This window comes from Callithrix jacchus, chromosome 16 (genome assembly GCF_049354715.1).
Source record: "Callithrix jacchus isolate 240 chromosome 16, calJac240_pri, whole genome shotgun sequence".
NCBI lineage: Eukaryota > Metazoa > Chordata > Mammalia > Primates > Cebidae > Callithrix > Callithrix jacchus.
Genome location: NC_133517.1, coordinates 41,213,245 through 41,221,961, shown reverse-complemented (window position 1 = coordinate 41,221,961; position 8,717 = coordinate 41,213,245).

The following is an 8,717-nucleotide window of genomic DNA, read 5'->3' as shown; positions in this document are numbered from 1 at the left end:
GGAGCCAGTGGAGAACAACCCCTTCAGCCAAACCACAGTGCTTTACATCTGTCTCTGAACTCTCAGATATCCTAAGTGGAGATGGTCAATTAAAGCTCTTATCTTTCACATATTCAAATCAATTCAGTGTTGTTTGGAGCCAGCAATGTTGAAATACATTTATATTTTGAAACAAAGTTAACATATAGAAAAAAAAATAAAATGTTGAGAATTTTACGTTTAATTACAGATATAATTCTGTGCTCTATATATTACTTAGTTTTCTATCTTAAATAGTTAGAAGGTAAACACTTTTTTTTTTTTAAAAAGAGTCTTGCTCTGTTGCCAGGCTGGAATGCAGTGGAGAGATCTCAGCAGCTCACTGCAATCTCCACCTCCTGGGTTCAAGCAATTCCCCTGCCTCAGCCTCCATAGTAGCTGGGACTACAGGCCCGTGCCACCTCTCCCAGTTAATTTTTTGTATTTTAGTAGAGATGGGGTTTCACCATTTTGGCCAGGATGGTCTCAATCTCCTGACCTCATGATCCACCCGCCTCAGCTTCCCAAAGTGCTGGGTTTACAGATGTTGAGCCACCACTCCTGGCCTACTTGTTTTATTTTCCTTTCTTAATTTTATATTGGGAATGTTCTCAACTAAAAAATTTAACGTCATCCACCATTTTCCTCACTCTTGGATGTCTATTAGATCTCTCTCTCTCCTAGTGAAATAGATTTTCTGATGTTTCTATGTGCTGGGAAAAAAAAAACAGATTGTGCAACATAGTGAGACCTTGATTCTTAACACAAAAATGTTAAAAATTGGCCAGGCATGGTGGTACATGCCTGTAGTCCCAGCTACTCAGGAGGCTGAGGCGAAAGGATTGTTTGAGCCCAGGAGTTCAAGGCTGCAGTGAGTTATGATTGCACCATTATGCCCTAGCCTGGGCAACAGAGCAAGACTCTATCTCAAAAAAAAATCTTCAGAAAAAATATGTATACATGTGTTTGCATACAGACCACCAAGATATAACAAGTTACTCAATTTTAAAGCCTTCAATAATCGATCATGCAACAGAACTCTATAGGTTTCAATTTAACTCGTATATAGTACTGCCAAAAAAAGAGAAAGAAATATTGATGGCTTTTAAAAAAGTTTACCTAAATTTGATTTTTCTTCGCATAGAAAGTCCTCCATTTTGTTCTATTTAATTAGAACATGATGGGCAAGAGTGTTTACTTTTCCTCAGGTAATTGTTCATCAAAGTCATGTCATTGTGCCATGTGACAAAAGTTTCATATTTGATTAGAAAAATCCTTGGACTAATACTAATTTTTTGAGATAAAAGTTACTGTAACTGTAATGATAAATATACACCAGATTTGTTTGCTCTTCCAAGTCAATATATACGGTGCATCCTCTACACACCTGTTTAATGTTATCCTATACGTTGCAGGAGGGCAAGGCCCAGCTGTGTTGTAGTATGTCGAGGTGCTTACAGAGCACCTCGAAAGAGGGCAGTCATTGGGCACTGATGGAACAGGAAACAGGAAATAGAGCCTTGGCTATCTCAGGGGACATAGATAATGGTACTCGTACTTTATCTTTTTACAAGACAAGAAACAGGACAGTCGATAGTCACTGCCACAGAATGTAATTATAGAATAAGTTTACTTGTAATGCATATTATCAAAAATGTCATTCCAAAGATCTTTTACAGATAATTAAGGTCATAGCAGCTGTTGACAAAGAGGAAGGAAAAAGGAATATTAGTTATTTTACTATGATGTAATGGATGCCTTAGAAGCCTGGATGAAATACGGGTCTCTGGAACCAAGAAGGTACATTGCCACACTCATTACTAAAGGAGATGTGATTAGTTTGGCAAGTTTCAAGGCTTTTTCTAAGGTAATAATGATACTGAGAGAGGTAACATTTTTGATTAGTTACTAAATGTCATGTCTTCTTAAGACTTTGCATGCTTTATCCTATTCAGTCTTCACAACAAGTTTATGAGTCATATTGTTAACCTCATTTTAGGCAAGAAAATGGGGTACTGAAACAGTAAGTTGCAGAGTTACTGTCAGATCCCAAAGAGAAAGGAAGTAAATGGCATATTTTCCGTTAGTTGAACCAATTGCTTATAAATATGTTGTGCATATACACAATAACATCCCCGTGAAGTTGAGAAATATACACAAGTTGTGAAAGACATCATGCAAATTTGAGCATTTTGTAAAAAAAAGTCCTCTTGTTAGCTATTATATAAATGTATTCACTTATGTTTCATGTTGTGCACGTGTGTGTGTGTGTGTGTGTGTGTGGTTCTTGCTGAATTGCTTGACTCTGAGGAACTGCTCAGTCATATAACTTCACTACATATGACTACACTTCAGACTACAGGCTTTGCAGTTTATATCATCCCTGTATTCAGTGAGGAAAATATTCTAAAGAAACACATAGAAATTCATCCTCTAATTTGCCCCTGTTCATTCACAAACTAAATTGTCTTCTAAAACCTGGATGATGGATAACAGTTAAAAGGCAATAAAACAGATTCAGGAAGGTTAGAGAGCACTGAGTCACAAGTTTAAACCACTAAGCATCATTCTTAGAAAGCATGACTGTGACCAACCTAGAAACCTGTATAAACAATCCTTTGCTTGCTTTACTAAGAGGTGTAATTGAAGTCATAAGGGCTCTAAATAAGACCTTTTGTTCTGTGCTTAGCACTGCCTATTGTGGATACAGTGGCATAAATACACATGTGCTGTTTCCCACTTATCCTGTTAACAGGCCGCTCTATTTCTCATTAAGAAAAAAAAAATCTACAGCTAAATTCAAATGAACAAGTTGAACAAGTTAAAACTACATTTTAACCATTGATATATCCTAACTGGCTCCTAATCCCTGATATATCTCCTCAAGAAGAGGGATTGCCCTCTTATCTAAAGGGACTGGTTATATAATCTGTCTTAACCTCTTGAGTGAAGTGAAGAAGGCCCTGCTCTCTTAATCTCACACACCACCTGTAGGGTATTTCTTCCACTCCTTTGCTAAGCAATGACAATCTAATAAAACTCATTTAAGTCAAGACACTAACACTTGGTAGCATTTCAAGAGATTTTTAAAAGCTTTCATTGTATGAACACTCATCTACCAATGAGGTGCACACACATGCACACTCACGTGCTCTGTGAACACACAGGTTTCACAACATCCCCGTGAGAATCTGTATAATATAGTGATTAAGAAAAGGGCTCTGGAGGAAAACCTTCTGAGTGTGAATCCTGCTACTGGCTTTGTAACCTTGGTCAAGCCTTTTAAACCCTTTGAGTATCAGTTTTCTTATATTTAAAGTTACTGCTCAAGGTCATTACTAAGGTCTGATTGCAAAAATTTAAAAAATTGCAACCTCAGGCATAAAAGGGCTAGGAAGTTGTATGCATGCCCATCTGAGGCTATTCCCCTTTTCCAGTGTGTGACTTTGGAAGATCGTACTCCGCATTTTGTCCCTTAATGTGCGTGCCCAGCAAGTTGCTTTCCCTGGTGCCTGCATTCGGTTGACACTTCAGTGCAACAGGAGTGGAGCATCAAGAAATGGCCTCTTCCTGGCACCAGCTGCCACTTTTAGAGAGGCAATGTGATAATTGACAAAATAGTACCTGATATTCCTAGCGGATGGAAAAGAGCCCTCTCTTATCTGGTTCATGACTGTCTAAACTACCTGTAACAAATATATATATATTTGTTATGTGTGCATGTATATATATATATATATATATATATTTGTTATGTGTATATATATTTATGTGTATATATATATATATTTGCTGCAGGTAGTTAGGCATGAGCGGGGTAGGATATAAATAATGAGTGATATAGGTAATGAATCTTTGAGGAAGTCATTTCTGGTTTGGCATAAATTCAAGTGTGGCTTTGAAAAGATGTCAGCATACATGTGAAATGAAAACATTAAAATAACTTTCCCAGGTTGATGTGGATGGCTCTAGAGTGTGTGGGAAGAATAATGCTTATTCTTCAGTGTTGCCTTGTGTTAGGTACTGACATACATGTAGTCACTGATTTTTCGCAGTGACTCCTGAATAGGCTTTATCCTTTATCCTTGTGAATTATCCATTTCACAGCTGATGAAACTGGCAATGAGAGTGGGTACATAATTTTCCCACAGGCATGAAGTTAGCAAGTTGGAGGTTATTGATCAAAGCTGAGTTGTGTCTGTCTTCAGAATTCATGTTTTTCTCTATCTGGCCCATCATTTAACTTGAAGGGTGATTTTCAGCAAGCTATTTACTACCAATGTTGGCTTGTTTTTCAGTTAAAAAAAAAACTTGCAGATATACATAACCACAAAAATTAGTCAGGTGTGGGGGTGCACACCTGTAATCCCAGCTACTCTGGAGGCTGAGACAGGAGAATCACTTGAACCCAGGAGGTGGAGGTTGTAGTTGGCTGAGATTGCACCACTGCACTCCAGGTTGGGTGACAGAGTGAGACTCTGTTTCAGAAAAAAAAAAAGAAAGAAAAAAGTTTTTTTCAGATTCATAAGTCATTATTGAAATGTTACATAAATTAGGATTGTCAAATTTGAGAGACACCTCTATCAAGTTTCTTTCACATATGAACTATAACATGTCAGGTCATCATCAAGTGTATTGATACATTATCAAGTGTATCAAGAACCAAATCCTAGGCTAGGCATGGTGGCTCCTGCCTGTAATCCCAGCACTTTGGGAGGTCGAGGCTGGCAGATCATGAGGTCAAGAGATTGAAACCATCCTGGTCAACACGGTGAAACCCCGTCTCTACTAAAAACACAAAAAGTTTTGCTGGGTGGGGTGGTGCGTGCCTATAGTCTCAGCTACTTGGGAGGCTGAGGCAGGAGAATTGCTTGAAACTGGAAAACGGAAGTTGCAGTGAGCTGGAATTGCACCACGGCACTCCAGGCTGGTGATAGAGCGAGACTCCATCTCAAAAAAAGAGAACCAAATCCTCTGCTTACAATCTACTCATCTAATAATGGAAGAATTTTCCTCAAATTAATTTTGAATTCTGTATTTTTGTCACCATTTGATGCTGAGTGCAATAGGATAAGACTACAATGCAAGACAACCTCTTGTCCTATATCTTAGTGTGAGGACACCAGATAAAGCAGCATAATTTCAGCTTTATAATAAATTGACTTCTGTTACAAAGAATATACTAGATCATGGATGTTTCATCAGTAAATTTTTCCAAACAAGAAAGAATTAGTGTAAATCTCCCACAAATCCATCAACAAATAGAGAAAGAGAGAATTCCTAGCTACTTATATGAGACTATCAAAACTTCAATATTGAAACTTAACAAGGACATTACAAGAAAGAAAAATCACAAGAAATCTCTCATAGTCACAAATGTAACAATATTGAGCCAAGTACTGGCACACCAAATCTAGTTATATGTAAAAGGAATAATACTTCATGACCAAGTTGGGTTTATTCCAGGAGTTCTAGGTCTCAAATTTACCTTTGAACTTAATCAATATAACTTAGTACATTAACAGAATGGAGGAAAAAAATCACATGATTATCTTGATAGATGCATAACTGCTTTTGTTAAAATATAACAGTTACTCATAATAAAGAATAATTATTATGAGAAATCTAAGAAATCAGAAAACTTCCTTAACTTGGTAAAGATATCTAGAAAAATCTTACAGCAAACTAAATGGTGAGAAGAGGAATGAGATGAGAACACCCAGTAATCAACATTGTAAGGTCCTAGCCAGTGTACTAAGCCAAGAGGAAGAAATAAAGGATATGAAATTTAAAGAGAATAAAATTGTTTTTATCAAGATGACACATTTGTGTGCACAGAAAACACAAGCACATCTACCTATAGGTCATAGAATTAATAAAGAAATATAACAATTTTGCTGGATATAAGCTCTCTGTATAAAAGCAACTGTATTTTTACATAACAATCAATTAGATGTTAAAAATACAAAAATTGCAAATGCAAAAATAAAATTCCATAAGTACCTATAAATTAAAGATGTGTGAAGCTTCTACAAAGAAAACTATAAAACATGATTAAAAAGTTAAAGAAGTCAGAATAAATAAAGAAATATACCACATTCATGGATTGGAAGACTTAATGTTATGAAGATTTTATTCCTCTAAATAAACTCAGTGCAATCTCCTTAAAGAATCTCCGCATGTCCTTTTTAGTAGCAATTGACACGTGGACTCTAAAATGTATAGAAATACAAAAGATAAATAATAGCCAAGACAATCTCAAGGAAGCAGAACTAAGTTGGAAGATGCACTTTCAGGTATTAAAACATAATAAAGTTGCAGTAACTGAGGCAGTGTGGTAGTGGCACAGAGGACCACAGATCAATGTAGTGAAAAGAGGCAACAGAACCAGTTCCATAAGTATATGACACTTGATTTATGACAAAGGTAGAACTGGAGATTGGTGGAGAAAAAAAAATGGCCTTTTTAAAAACAGTTCAGACCACTTGGATATCTATATCAGAAAAAAAGTTTATCTTTACCCCATCTCACCTTACTCACATACAAAAAAATACAAAAAGAGTTTTAAAATCAATTCCAGGTAGATTTTAGTTATAAAAGTAAAAGGCAAAACATAAAAGCTTCTAGGAAATAATATAAGAAAATATCTCCATGACCATGGTGTAGCCAAAGATTCTCTAAATAAGGCCTCAAATAACACTACACATAACATGAAATCAGAGCCAGTTTCATTGGCATGTGATTCATACAGCTGCACGGGACCTGAGTGTAAAAGGGCTTCATGCTTGGTTTAACGTTCTATGTCCTCCTCTTGAAATTTTTACTAATTTTGAATATAGGATCCTACATTTTGATTTTGTCCTAAGCCCTGCAAATTACGTAGCTGGGCCTGTAAAGAATAGATAAATCATCCTACATTAAAATTAGGAACTTAAATTCATCAAACAACCTTATTAAGAGAGTAAAAAGACACAGAAAGTGGGAGAATAAATTTATAATACATCTAACCTTAAGACTAGTATCCAGAATAAAGAATGTTTACAAATCATTAAGAAAAAATACAGAAAATCCAATTAAAAATGGAAAAAAGGATGAAAAAAATCTATTATAAAAGAAGATAGCTACACGTCTAATAAAGAAATAAAAAGGTGAGCAATTTCACTAGTCATCAAAAAAATGCAGATTAAAACAACTGGAGGATGTATCTATAGAACTCCCTTCCAGAATGATCAAAAATTTTAAATGACAAATTCAAGTGTTGACAATAGTGTAGAACAGTAGGGACTGTCATACTTCTGATACTGTAACAGACACCTCTCATCATCTTGAGAGGTGATTTAGACCCTGGCAGAGAGTTGTGGTTTAGTTTGTGATAATTATACAAAATGGCAAGCAAATGAATAAACTACACAATTCCAGTAAAAATTAAAACTTGTGGAGGAAAGAAAAATTATTCTAGACGGTAGATGGCTCAATTGTGAGTAGCATTTGCATGTTTATAACAAAATAGTCATAATAATTTAAATACTAATATTGATCTAATTAAATTAAGACAAACATTTATCACAAAAGAGGTGGAACAGGGTGAAGGCGTGAAAGAGAAGTAAATCACTGTCTTCCTAGTGGGAGGCCAATAGAAAATTCCAAAACTGAAGAAATAGTAAGTAGCAATATAAGCAAATTATTTAGTTATATGGAGATAAATAACAAAAGAACTAAAAAAAAAAAAGAGTTGACAGTTATTTCCTCAAGTAGAAGAATAGGGACTGCCTATTTTGGTAAACACGTTATAGAATCAGCCTTTTCAATTATATGCCACAAGGTCTTAGGTATATAAGAAGGAAAACAAAGAAAGAACTAAACAAAGAGTTTCACTCTTGTTGCCCAGGCTGGAGTGCAATGGCACAATCTTGGCTCAAGGCAACCTCTGCTTCCCAGGTTCAATCGATTCTCCTGTCTCAGCCTCCCAAGTAGCTGGGATTACAGGCATGCGCCACCACACTAGGCTAAATTGTAGTTTTAGTGGGGACAGGGTTTCTCCATGTTGGTCAGGCTGGTCAGTAAATGAATTTTTAGAAGAAAGAAAATAGTAAAGAAAAAAAGAGAAAATGAAAGGAGGCTGGGAACTAATTTTCAAGCCTCCAATGAAGGGATTTCCAATATTAACAGATCTGTGGACCATTACAGTAAAGTCAGAGTCTCACCATGACCCTCCTCCCACTCTTGTAACCACTGCCTGACTAGCCAGGTAAATGGGTAAGTTAACCACTGTGTCTCAGTTTTTTCATTAGTTAAATGGGCTAATAGTAGAATCTAGCTCATCGACTGAAATGAAGTTATCACAAAGCTGACATGGTGGCTTTAAAGTTTTATAAATTTTCAAAGGTAAGATATTTAAAGCGTCATTAACAACCAATGTCACAACAAAACATAAACCTTACAATGCTTGGCTGGGCCCAGTGGCTCACACCTGTAATACCAGCACTCTGGGAGGCTGAGGCAGGAAGATACTTTGAGCCCTGGAATTTGAGACCAGCCTGGGCAACACAGCAAGACTCCTGTCTACTAAAAATTTTAAAAATTAGCTGGGCATGGTGGTGTTTGCCTGTACTCCTAGCTACTCGAAGGCTGAGATGGTAGGATTGCTTGACCCCAGGAGTTTGAAGTTGCAGTGAGCTGTGTTTGTTTCACTGTCCTCC